General features: G+C 42.8%; 1 long non-coding RNA gene across 1 annotated transcript; it reads right to left on the bottom strand.

Annotated features, from left to right (window-relative positions):
• Nucleotides 1-10391: 10391 nt before the first annotated feature.
• Nucleotides 10392-12486, bottom strand: LOC143783195 (uncharacterized). Its single transcript, XR_013217117.1, has 3 exons — nt 11382-12486; nt 10657-11190; nt 10392-10434 (listed from the first exon to the last, which is right to left on the bottom strand). It is a non-coding gene; the product is annotated as an uncharacterized LOC143783195 (long non-coding RNA).
• Between the last annotated feature and the right edge of the window lie 1522 nt (nt 12487-14008).

Below are 14008 nucleotides of genomic sequence, written 5' to 3'. Positions count from 1 at the left end.
TATCCGGATTTTTCGCCGACAGTGCAGAAAATGAGAGCAAAATTTGTTGACATTAAAAAACGGCTGAGGGCTCTTGGCCTGAAATACTCAATGATGTTCCCGGCTAAATTGCGGGTCGAGGCTGGGAATAAATCTCATTTTTTTCTGGACGCTATGGAGGCAGCTGATTGGTTGGATCTGAATGAACAACATTTAAGAAGAGAGATGGAAGACCGCAGTGGGGAAAAGTGAACTTTTAGACATTTTAAGTTGTCTCTGTGCTCAGATGGTCACATTGTGCTGTGGGGTGTTATCCTGTAAAATGTGGGGGGCGAGATGGGAACTGAAACGCCTGGTGTTGGGGGTTTTATCTATACCAGAGTGGGATGAATCCAACACAATTTAAAGTTATGTTGGGATGGGTTGTTAGGAGGGTGGGAGGGAATGGGGGGGGTGTTAGGTCCTTTGATATGTGCACATATGTTAAAATAGGTTTGGCTAAGATTAACTGGATATTGTTTTGTATGACTGAAACTACTAGTTATGGGGGAAGTTAGGATTCTTAGTTGGAATGTTAGAGGGATGAAATCCCCAGTAAAAAGACAGGCAATTTTTTCTTTTATTGCGGATCATAAGCCAACGGTAATCTGTCTGCAGGAGACGCATCTTACCCGAGAGACACTCAATATTCTAGATAAGAGATGGATATTGGCGGGATATCACTCCACTTATTCCCAGTATTCCAGAGGGGTTAGTATACTAATTGGACGGGGTGCTCAGTTTTCATGTAATCAGGTGGTGGTGGACGAAGAGGGGCGGTTTGTTATTTTATGTTGTACCTTGTCTGCAGTTACAATGACACTCATATCTTTATATATTCCTCCGCCATATAGTAGTAAGATCATATATCAAATTCTTACTATTTTGAGAGGTTTTCCAGGGGTCCCATATTTAGTGGTGGGTGATTTCAATAACATTTTAGATGCCCATTGGGATAGAGGTAATCACGCACCTATAAAACCGGAAGGTAATTGCACACCATTTGGGGCGCTCCTGCGAGAACTAGCTTTAACTGATCTGTGGAGATGCAGGAATCCCGAGGTGTATCAGTATTCATGTTTTTCTCCTACTTTTACTTCTCTATCTCGTATCGATCTGGCCTTGGGGGATGGTCTCATGCTGGGGAAAATTAAAAATGTTGAATATTTGCCAAGGACAGTGTCGGACCATTCACCCCTGTCCATTGTGATCAAGGGGGATGACGTGGTGTCACGGGGTAGGCCTTTGTGGCGCTTAAATCCATTTTGGTTGCAGCTAGTGGATAAGACAGATATGTTCACCTCGGAATTACAGGAATTCCTTCAGTTTAATGAGAACTCAGCCTCTAGTCTGGTGGTGTGGGAGACTCTGAAGGCATACTTGCGTGGTATGTTTATTCGCGAGATTTCAAAGATTAAGTCTAGTTCAAGACAAAAATCTAAACTTGTACTTCAGGAGTTGGAGGCTGCAGAGGGGGCTTTCTCAATGCAGGTCACCCCTAACACACAGAGGAGACTTAGGGATGCTCAGTCACGAGTGACCAAAATGACTCTAGAGGCGGCCGCGCAGAAACGTATGTTCCAATCAACCCAATTCTTTGAAAGTGCAGAGAGTGTGGGGCACCTACTCTCGGTTATAACGTCAGCACAAAAAGGGTCCTCGTTCATACCTGGGCTCAGTGGTGGGGATGGGACACTTATTACGGATTCACCGGGAATTCTAAGGATTTTGAGGGCCTTTTACACTAACTTGTATTCCTCTCATTTTGGGGCTTCCACGGAAGAGCTTGCGGACTTTTTAGAAGCCGCCAGGCTCCCGCAACTTTCTGATGCGGATAGAGCTTTGTTAGATGAACCTTTGGGTTTAGATGAGCTTGAAGAGGCTCTGAACACTATTTCTAATAACAAATCACCGGGGGTGGATGGCATACCAGTGGAGGTCTATAAAAAATATAAGTCGGTTCTACTCCCAATATTATTGACTACACTTAATGATAGCCTCGGGCTTGGGGTCCTTCCGCCTTCTATGCGGGAAGCTATTATTACTGTCTTACCAAAAAAAGATAGGGATCCTACCCTCCCGGCCTCGTATAGACCAATTTCCCTTCTGACAGTAGATATTAAGCTATTAGCAAAGGTGTTGGCCATTCGTCTTTCAAAAGTCGTGGAATCTCTAATACACTCGGATCAGACGGGTTTCATGCCTCATAAGTCAACGGCCCTAAATGTTAGAAGACTATATCTCAATATGCAAGTGGGGGCAGACAATGTGGGGAGGAGGGCAGTTCTGTCCCTTGATGCCGCTAAGGCGTTTGACAGCGTGGAATGGAAATACCTGTTTGCTACGCTTCAGTGCATGGGTTTTGGTCCAGGCTTTATTGGTTGGATTAAGCTTTTGTACTCAGAACCGTCAGCAAGAATACGAGCAAATGGACTGCTGTCTGAGTCCTTCAATCTGTATAGGGGTACGAGGCAAGGTTGTCCTCTGTCTCCGCTGCTTTTCGCCCTGGCGGTGGAGCCTTTGGCTTCAAGGATAAGGCTTAGCCCAGAAATTGAAGGGTTTAGATACGGGACATTAGAGGAGAAAGTGGCTCTCTACGCCGATGACATTCTCCTGTTTTTGGCTGACTCTGACGAATCGCTCAATGGCGTAATGTCACTTTTTGCTGCGTTTGGGGCTATATCGGGTTTGGCCATAAATTGGGAAAAGTCTGCTATTTTACCATTAGACCCAACTGTGGTTAGAGCTCCACAGGTGCCAGTAGTGTCATGTTTTAAATACCTGGGTATTAATATATCAAACAACATATTAGCTTATGAACACTTAAATCTTTCCCCACTTGTGGCTAGGATTAAACAGAAGATTAAGGCCTGGGCTAAGTTACATTTGTCAATAGTTGGGAGAGTGAACCTGTTGAAAATGGTGATTATGCCTCAGCTTTTATATGTTCTTCATAACTCCCCAATTTGGCTTCCCCAAAATAGGTTCTTTAAAATTAATGCACTGTTTAGGGAACTTATATGGTTGAAAAAGGGTGCGAGAATTAAGTTAGAGCACTTACAAAGGAGTAAGGAGGAAGGAGGGTTGGCATTGCCTAACCCTTGGCTATATTTTTTATCTTCCCAGTGTCAACATCTGGCAAGTAGAGTGGAGGACACATCTGTGGAAATAGGGGGAGGTCGAGGGATTCTTCAGTTTCTCGGGGGTCGGGGTCCCCTATTGTCTAAGTTAGAGGCAAATAAATTTAAACCGTGGGTGTCTAAATTTCCGACGGTAATGCTTATGGTCAAAGTGTGGGGTAAAATTAAAAGTTTAAGGGGAATTACTGGGTTCACAAGGTATACCCCTATATGGGATAATCCATATCTGCCGCAATTGAGGACACTGAAGGGGTTTGCGCAATGGCGACGAGTGGGTATCTGGTGGCTCTCACAGCTGATAGATGGGGGTGTCTTTAAATCATTTGAGGACTTACGAAGGGAGTTCTCACTTCAGCATTCTATGTTTTATCAGTATTTACAAGTAAGACACGCTTATATAATGCAGACTCATATACACCCTATTATTATACATCATGATACTGTTATTAATAGGCTCGGTTTACAGGCATCTACAAGGGGACTAATTTCATTCGTGTACGGGGAGCTCCTCTCGAGGGCGCTATTAGGTCACCCGATGACTGCATTGGCGAAATGGGAACATCAAGTGGGGGGGATTTCGGTAGATCAATGGGAGTCAATAATGCAAATGATCCCTAAGTTGTCTCTCAGTGAGCCTAACCGTCTGTCTCAACTATATATCCTTTATAGGGTTTATAGGACTCCTAAGTGGCTGTTTGATTTAGGTCTAAGGCCAAATTCAAAATGTCCCAAGTGTACGCTCGATAATGCAGATATCCTACATATGTTCTGGACGTGTCCCTGTATACAAATATTCTGGATTATGGTTCTCAACTTAATATATATGGCCACAGAGCAGGATATTCCCAGAGATCCTATTGTCTGTGTGCTTGGATATGTTGAGGAGGCGGGAGGAGATGATCATTCACAAATAGCTGTTGCCAGAATGCTTTTTACTGCTAGAAAATTAATAGCATATCACTGGATCTCAGATAAAGTTCCCACGAGGAAGGAGTATGTAAATAAGCTAAACCTCATACTATGCAGAGAGAAGGCCATTTATCTTAAACGGGGTAGACCGGCAGTGTTTGAGAAAATTTGGGCAGGATGGTTGAATGTTCCAGGCTTACCGTCTGTAAGTTTATTCTCGTGATACCATGTTTATATCACCCTGAAAGTGATTTAGTTGTACTCCATGACTGGTGCCTTGGGATATGTGCCTTATCTATGTCTGTATTTTTCTTGTGATATATTTTATCATTGGACCAGGGTTGGGGGGGGGGGGGGGGGGAGTTGTTGGGAATGGGAAAAGACTGTGGGGTATTTTGGAAAAAATTCTGTTATGTTCTGAAAACTTTAATAAAAAATATCTGATTTAAATTTATCGTACGGCTTTTCTTACCCTGGCAAAATATGTTTTGTACCAGGTAGAAAATGCTGAGATTTCTGTGGTGCACATACTTGGTAAAGGCTTTTTCTATCTCACAATTTTCACTAGCACTCTCCATGAGATCATCAACAATAGCCAAATTCACCTTCTCCGGTGGGAATAATTCGTCATCTACGCATGTATTCGGCAGACCCTCCACAAATCTGGCGTGGGGAAAAGAGAGAGAGATTTCATCATATAGTTTTTGCCAACACGAATAAAACCAAACAATATTATCAGGTTTCTGAGAAAAATTAGTTTCAATATTATACAGCAGTTGTTTTACAAAATAGCTCTTTCCAGAATTAGACGGTCCTGCTAGAATGCATGAGAATGGATGTTGCAAGCGTGTATCCATCACCACAATACTCTGCTAATACCCAAAAGGCAGGGTTGTGAAACCGTCAATTAGTCGCCGCTTTGTATAAACGCACTTTTGTGTTTTGCGTAACGGCCTCGCTTCAATCTCCCAGTACTTTTTATTTCTTACAATGGACGGCTGCTGTACGACAATACGTTTCTGTGTATCGGTGTCAGAATTGCTCGGGTAGTCCAGAACTAGATCTTTTAGACTGTTGAAATTAATAGATTGAGAGTTACTAACATTTAGTGTTATCCCCTTAACTTTTAAGACAGTTTTACCGGTGTTGAGTTTGTACCCGTAAGTTTTGGGGCCCGCGGATACAAATTCTGTGATGTGTGTGCCATCGGGTATTTCACTGGTCAGCTCCCCCAGGTAATCGCCTAAAGGCAGCTGCCACTCACCATCTCTCTGTACAAAAATAACAGAATCTGTGTCGTGATAAAGGCACCTCTCCTGCAGCCGGTCCAGCAGTGAATAGAGCTCTAGCCGGGCATACGCTGTTGTAAAACAAGCTATAAAAATGTTTGTGTTTTTGTTGACGGTGTGGTGACCTTTTGCGTATGTCCAGTTAATGGTTGCGGTGTCATCATCAAGGAAATGTAACATCGAGATGTCATAGTAAGGCAGGAACAAATACTTAAAAAGCTCATCTGGATCCCTAACAATGCTGGTACATGATAGATTAGATCTCTGAGCAAACTTCCCCCATAAAGAATTTAAGAAAAGCTTGGAGATCTGTCTCTTAGCAGGATTGACAGCTATATTTTCAGGTCGTAATTGCACACCTTCTTTTTCAAGAAAGGAGTCAATGTACTGCCTTTTCTTGACCTCATCAGTGCACCAGCTAGGGTAACCAGAGGCTTCCTGCTCCTCCCTCAGAGGTAATTTAATGTAGGGTGCAAACAGATCATCAGTGGTTTTAGGAAAATGCCATATTTCATAGATGTGCGCGATCCGATACCCTTTTTCTATCGCCATCTCGAGCTCTATAGTGCACCAGGTGCCTGACAATGCACGCTCTTCATCACTATGCGCACAAATATCTGCCTGGGAATTTACAGCGCATGTGTAGCATAGGGGAAATATTAATTTTTTGTTAAGTTTTACCGGTAGAACTGGAAAAAATAAATCTCTCGGTGGGTAGACCTTGACTTTAGCAATGCCAAAGTATTTTTTAATGAATCCAAAATTGTCATAGATGATGTCTGGATGACCTACAGGGTATGTTTTAGTTTTGTTTACAAAGGGGTACAGACTGGTGAAATCGTAGTAATGTAAAGTCTCCCCTTCTGCCAGCTGGTGATAGAGCTTAATGGCGTTAGTTCGCCCGCCATAAAGCGCATCACGGGGGTCTAAAGGAACGGGGAATTCCATCTGGTGGAGAAATGATTTAAGGTTAGAATCATTTTCAACCATTTCATTCCACTCATGCTCCCACATCACTCTTATTGTGTAGCCGCAGGCCTGTAAGTAGCGCTTTTTAGCTAAAAAGGTGTAATATAACTGGCCGTAGGACGTGTTTGTGACCTTATTCGTGTCATTTTCATTATAGCACACGGGACACCCGTGGTAAAAACACCCTTGAAATTCAAATGCTATGTGTTGGCCGCTAACATAGGCATAACCATCTAGAAAATATTTCCCGACTCGTTTTTCACCGCCTCTCAATGCGTGGCGGATGTCGATGTTCTCGGTTTGTGCTACATACATGAGCCATTGTATAGCCGGTGACGAGTAGCGCTTTTTTGCCTTGTGATAATTATCACCAGGCAAAATGCCGATGGTCTTTTTTGGAAGAAATTTAAATCTGTACATTGCCATACACACTGAGGCCAGAGTGATGAGCTGAAAAGGATCAACACATCTGCTCACTACAATCATTTGCCTTTGACGCTTACAGTATTTTTTGACATTTTTCTGTGTCATCTGCATAATACGCTCTCTATAGATCTCGCAGGCGTGTCTCAGAATTTCAACATCTTGTTTGCAATAAGATTTTAGCTCAGCCTTGAAGTCAAAAGTTGTATTTACCTGTGTCGCATACCACTCCAGGAACTCTACCTTCTCACCAGGTGACATGTACTCCGCCCCATAATATTTTACATCAGGTATGGGACCTACATAGTTTTGGTTTTCTCTGGTATTAAAAAAGTGTGGAAAATGCCCTTTGCCTCCTGAAAAACCCATGGCCTGTGGTAATTTACTGAGTTTCATGGGGATAAAATTTAGAGAGTCTATGAACCTTATAGACAGATTGGGCAGCGTCACACACAAGAGGCGGCCACCTCGGGTTATCAACTTTACATGTAGTTTTTCAGAAATCAGTTCCTTAACAATAAAGTATGAGTTGTATCTACCACCATTGTGGGCAATAAATGTGTGATCTGAAAATTTACCGCTTGTAAAGAACTGTACAAAGTCATGTGTACAGGTATCACCCTCAAACTCCCAGGAGCGGTGACCATACAGCGTAGTAGCATAAATGTAGTTCGGAATGTGTGTGCCTGTCTCCTGCATACATTCAAAATCATAAAAGATATAACAATCTGTCTCATCCTGTGCTACATACCGCCGCATGTAACAAAGATGAGCATCGAATTTATTTATACGTCCGCGACATACAGGACAGCGCAAACCATTACATTTATGCTCAGTCTCGCTATTTCTGAAAACAAAACGGTTGCATTTATCACAAAATGTTTTAAGCCTGCAGAATGTTAAGTCGGCTACACCCAATTGTGTGTGATAATCTAAGCACTCGCTCGATCGGCAATAAGTCCTGCAAATAGGGCACCTGGGCTGTTGCTCGCCAGTGGCGTCTACACAATCATCTCTCTGACAGGATTTACAAAAATACTGGCAGAAATGATTGCTCTTGTGATGAAACACAGAATTGCAGCGTTCGCAAAAGTAATCAGCACCGATAAAACCCTTCATATTTTTGATACCGTAGTAGTGGTAATCATGGAACAATATGAATACGGTTTTACCATTAGCTGTATTGCCACTCTGAAAGTAGCGCCAATCACCCTGGCTATAGTACAGTACTTTAATAGTGACCCCCAAATATTTTTCAAATGCTGGAATGTCGCTAAAGCTCACTAACTGCCCATCAGGGATGCCCAGTGCTGTGTGTATGTTTTTAGAGCGGCTCAGTAAATCGCCATCAGCGAGACCCGTGTCGTCCATCAGGGCGCACACACTAGCAGCCAAACACAGATTTGTCGTGTAATTGTTAAAATCATACAGCCACTGCCTCTTTTGTTTAATGATCTGACTGCTCGCTATAGATTTCAAGCGCCTTTGTTTTACACCACCGCGTCGGTTTTTAATGATGGTGACGACTAGCTTTAGCGAATTGGTTGCTATGCATTCAGCGTTACATTGAAGTGTACGGGCAACGGCATTTAAAAAAGATTCGGAATTAAAATCTTCCCTGGTCTGTTTTGTAGCGAAAATAGGGTCTAGAGTATCGCCACATTCAAGTCTTAACTGTTCAAAGTCACCAGGTTCAATGTCCCTGATGATGCTATCCAGTAATGACTGAATACCGTCATGAACAATATTCACGCCCTCTACAAATGATTGTACACGCTCCAAATTTACAAATCTAAAATGATTTGTATGTATATGCCCGTTGAAATTGCGGAGAGGCCTATGATGATGATAGATGCGTTGTAAAAATACTGTATGATCGTTGTACAACACATCACCATCAGCGGCTGTGTCAACGTCTGAGGCTTGTGAATTTTGTGTAGATGCGTGCAGGGCACCTGCAGAGTTGTCTCGGCTATGTGAATGCGGGTCTGACGCATGTGGCTGCAACTGTGGCGACTAGCGGTATTGCAGGACACATGCCGCCACGACGCCTCCTAGCGCATAGCGAGCGTCTGGCGCTGACCAACAATTTTAGAGCCCTCTTTATAACTCTAGCCCTATTATAGCTGTGTGGTGTTGATTTAGGTGATTTATGCATACCGTGGCCGACCATATTCAGTCATAATGGGCTAGCGGCAGCTGTTGTCTCGCCATCCAGCTGCAGATTCCGGAGTGCATATAGTACGGCCTTATTAGCGTGTGTTGGGGTTTGTGTTGATAATAATTTTTCAAAAGTATCACAAAAAAACATGTTGGGGCCCCAGAGTTTGTAGCGTAAGTAGCGCGTGAACAGCTCCTGAAACACAGTCATTTCAGCGACCCCCCAACAGATGGATTCATGCGTCAGATTTGTAGATGGCGCTTGAATCCTCGGCTTTTTACACAACTTAACACTCGCTGGTAAAGCCCTCTTTAACCGTTTCTTAGCATTAACAGAGTTAGATACACAAGCATGAGATGTACTACCCAAATTAGAGGCGCCTGTGGGGGCAGCGCCAGAGGAGTTAGCAGGTACAGTTAGATATGCCGCTGGCGGCTGCATAGTGTGTGACATACGTATAATGATCGGTTCTACGGCTGATTGCTTACCATCAGCGAGCTGATCAATCGCGCGATCAAGCGCTTCACCAGACAGTGGAGCTGTGACACCCACGGTGCTGGATGTGGTTGGTGGCTCTGTAATATGCTTTGTTTTTCGCTTATGTTTTCGGGGTGCCTCTACCACTTCTGGATATAGTAGCGAAGGGTCATTCACACGGCTGATCGATGGCTGTCCAGCACTTGAATGGGGTATTTCACGCTGGACCGCAGACACAGGGTTTCCCAGGCCGTGCACCACACAGCTCGACGCTGCCGGGGCTGTTCTAACAGGTCCATTAGACTACTGTATTGCCGGCCACGCTGGTACTGCGCCATTCTCGGAGAGCTGTAGCGGCTGTAGAGGTGCCGGAGGTGTTTTTCTCATGAGAGAAACGATAGTATACCACCTGCGCTTGTATGTGAGGGCTAACAGTTCCCCTGAGAGTTGTGCTACAGCGTGAATAATGGGCAAATGAGCCCTGACGAAGAAGGATTGCATCCTTCGAAACGCGTTGGATTGGTTAATCCACATACGCGCCCGCCCACTAGCTGTGACGTCACACTGCTCACCACGCCCCTTCTCAACGCCGCTACCGCTTCAGCGTTGCTTCCGGCCGGGGCACGCCAGAAGTTAGCAGCTTCCATCTGACTCCTGCGTCCTTCTAGCAGACCTAACTCGCGCGGAGCGAGTCGAGCTCCCCTGAGCCCACAACCTTGCAGCAGTGAACCGGACTCCAAGCAATAGGGGGACCCGCAGCTATACCACCTTACCGGCACGGAGTAAGTACATCAGTACTGCAAGCCCTGTATTTGCCCATTATTCACGCTGTAGCACAACTCTCAGGGGAACTGTTAGCCCTCACATACAAGCGCAGGTGATATACTATCGTTTCTCTCATCTTAGCATACAGGGTACGCACAAACCTCGTTTCCATCACAAGCAGCTATCCCCTTCCCCCGCCCTTCCCCCTTACCTTTCATCTTCCGAGCGCCAGTGTATTCCCTTTTTTAATTTTATCCTGTTTTTCTCATGACTTTGCTTTTAGCTGCAGGAAAGATTATACATGTGTCAGATATGTGCGCGACCGCCGCGTGTCGCTGCGCATAGCTGCTGGGGAAGATTATACATGTGTCAGATATGTGCCAGATATGTGTCAGATATGTGCCAGATATGTGTCAGATATGTGTGTGATTAGGATCTTACTAGAGAAGCACGTGTATCATTGACTGTACAGAGAGTGTGCACGTATATCAAAACATACACTTACGGGCTAGCGATATGGGGCGGATGACTGCCGTGGCGGCTTCTGGAGGTTCTGTGGGGTTCTCCACTAGCAGGTGTATATTCTCTTTTGTGAAAATCCTTCTAGGCTTCAGTTTACAAGCTATAAATAAAGATATAGGCCTTAGTAGTGACGAGGGGGATTTTCTCAGAGCGGTTGTGCAAAAACACGTTTTCATACGATTGCTACCTTTTCCTTTCTTGCTCGCAGCTCCTCGCGGTTTTTTAGGGGCTCTAGAAACAGGGCTGTTTCTCGGTGTAGGGGTCTGGTACGACAGGTCTTCAACGATCATCTGATTGTGTTCCGAGGTAGATGGTTCTGGAATCAGGTCGACATCTGTAGAGATTGAATATATATTTACACGTCTAAATACTTAAAAGAGATTCATGTCGCCATCTGTAAAGAATTAATATATGATTACACGTCTAAATACTTAAAAGAGATTCATGTCGCCATCTGTAAAGAATGAATATATGATTACACGTCTAAATACTTAAAAGATATATACACACAACGCACCTATAATGTCCTGGGCAAAATCCCACGCATCAGTCTCATCAGCGATGCTATACTCAGCTCCGGCTGTATCGCACTCCAGAGCAGGCACACTGCAGGTGTTAAAAATATCATCCGAGAGGTTCCTGACAAGCTCATCTTAAACAAGAAAGAATAAAAAACAATATAAATATAATATACATAACAGCACTTACTTAGAATGGTACACTAACAGATGCATTTATATAAAGCTTGAAACATACCTAATATCGTTTCCTCAAGTAGGCCGGAAAAAGCCGAAAAATTTTGGGATTCCATCTAAAAATAAATTATCCGTGTAAATTTTTGTACTGTCTATATTAATTTCACACCACAAATATTGTTTATACAGTTAAACTATATTATACAGCGCAACTAAATTTGCGTGTGCGGCATAAATATGTTTATACTAAGCAAAAATAGGTAATAAGTACGTGCTGAATACGCTAGTTAGGATGTATTAACAGCTATTAACTACTGTATTACACAAATTATTAAACAAGTAACAACCTTAATTATGTTTTAGAGACGCATAGTTAAATATAATTAAGCATTTGCGAATAATAAGACAACTGTCTTATATACTTACATTTCAGAATAGCTCAGAGATTAGACTGCGTCTGACTTCTGGTGGCTGTACAGGACTACAGACAGCTGTATTTATTCTGCGGGTCAGAAAGCAAGCCGAGTGTTAACACCCAGAAACACACCCCAGTTACGCCCCATCACAAGCCTTTATACCGACGATAAATACAGATTTAACTACTATATATGAATTAGTGCTGACAAAAATTACCTAACAAGGTATGAACTGACACATTAGTAAATAAAAGTAAAAATATCTTTATTGACATATTATTTTAAAAATTACATATCTTTAAAAGACAGGGTGTTGAAAGAAATAGGACCTCCAACGCCTCTTTAGAAGAACCGCATGTCAGTCTTATATCTGATTGAAGGGTATAACTAAAAATAGGCAATCAGAAGTATAAATATATACATGGCAATGCCCTCACATCAAAAATGGCTTTGGTGATGGTGTTGATAGATTCTATAATGGCACAAATGTGGGAATAATAATTGCTGCTAAGCAAGAGAGAGATAGTAAAATACTGAAGTTAAAGAGATGGCCACTAGATGACAGTGTGATACCGCAGAAGGAAACTTAAATTCCTAAGGCAGACGGTACATGAAAAAGACAGAAAAACACTGATCACAGAGCCGTGAGGTATTTACCTGAAGCTGAGTGGGGACGGGTAGAGATGAACATGGGAAGGCAGGTCACCTCCTGTGCCCGACAAGTGCTGTTTCGCTTTTCGGCTTCTTCAAACAAGAGACAACTATATATGAATTATAATAAAAAAAAAAGACAAATATAACTAACTAGACATTGCAGCGGTAGATATATACTGTACATGAATTATAATTTATATTTAAACTAGGGATTGGGGGGGAGGGTATTCATTTTATAGGAGGGGAAGATAGTGCAGATAGAGACCTGGGCACAAATAAGGAAGTTGGGGGTGGCGGTGGCATGGGGGGTGGGGTTAGAACAGTTAATAATTTAAGAAAGAATAGAGGTACAGAGAGTAACATCAAGTGCATGTATACTAATGCCAGAAGCCTCGCCAACAAAATGGACGAATTAGAACTAATGTTGTTGGAGTATAATGATGACATGGTGGGGATATCTGACACGTGGCTGGATGAGAGCCATGACTGGGCTGTTAACTTGCAGGGCTATAGCCTGTTCAGAAATGACCGTACAGATAAGCGAGGAGGTGGGGTGTGTCTGTATGTAAAATCTTCCTTAAAACCCATCCTGCGTGATAATATAGGTGAATTTAATGAAAATGTAGAGTCCCTGTGGGTGGAGATAAGGTGAGGGGGAAAAAATAATAAATTACTGATAGGGGTTTGTTATAAATCTCCAAAACTAATGGAAGCAATGGAGAATATCCTCGTAAAGCAAATAGATGAAGCTGCGACTCAAGGAGAAGTCATTATTATGGGGGACTTCAACTACCCTGAAATAGATAGGGGAACAGAAACCTGCAGTTCCAGTAAAGGTGATCGGGGTCTGACAACTATGAGAGACAATTACCTCTGACAACTGGTTCAGGACCCAACAAGGAGGGGGGCACTGCTAGACCTAATATTAACCAACAGGCCAGACCGCATATCAAATATAAGGGTTGGGGGTCACTTGGGGAATAGTGATCACAAAATAATAAGTTTTCATGTAACCTTTAATAAGATGTGTAGTAGGGGGGTGACAAGGACACTAAACTTCAGGAGGGCAAATTTCCAACGGATGAGAGAGGATCTTGGTGCAATTAACTGGGACGATATCCTGAGACACAAAAATACACAAAGAAAATGGGAGACATTTATTAGTATCCTGGATAGGACCTGTGCACAGTATATACCGTATGGGAATAAACATACTAGAAATAGGAGGAAACCAATATGGCTAAATAGAGCTGTAAGGGGCGCAATAAGGGACAAAAAGAAAGCATTTAGAGAATTAAAGGAAGTAGGTAGTGAGGAGGCATTAAATAAATACAGAAAATTACATCAATTCTGTAAAAAGCAAATCAAGGCAGCAAAGATTGAGACAGAGAGACTCATTGCCAGAGAGAGTAAAAATAATCCCAAAATATTCTTTAACTATATAAATAGTAAGAAACTAAAAAATGAGAGTGTTGGCTCCTTAAAAATAGTCTGGGTGAAATGGTGGATGAGGATGAGGAAAAAGCCAATCTGCTAAATGACTTTTTTTCATCAGTATTTACAAAAGAAA

This window comes from Ranitomeya variabilis, chromosome 6 (genome assembly GCF_051348905.1).
Source record: "Ranitomeya variabilis isolate aRanVar5 chromosome 6, aRanVar5.hap1, whole genome shotgun sequence".
Classification (NCBI taxonomy): domain Eukaryota; kingdom Metazoa; phylum Chordata; class Amphibia; order Anura; family Dendrobatidae; genus Ranitomeya; species Ranitomeya variabilis.
The sequence above is the reverse complement of the archived record's forward strand: the minus strand, read 5'-3'. Positions and strand labels throughout refer to the sequence as shown.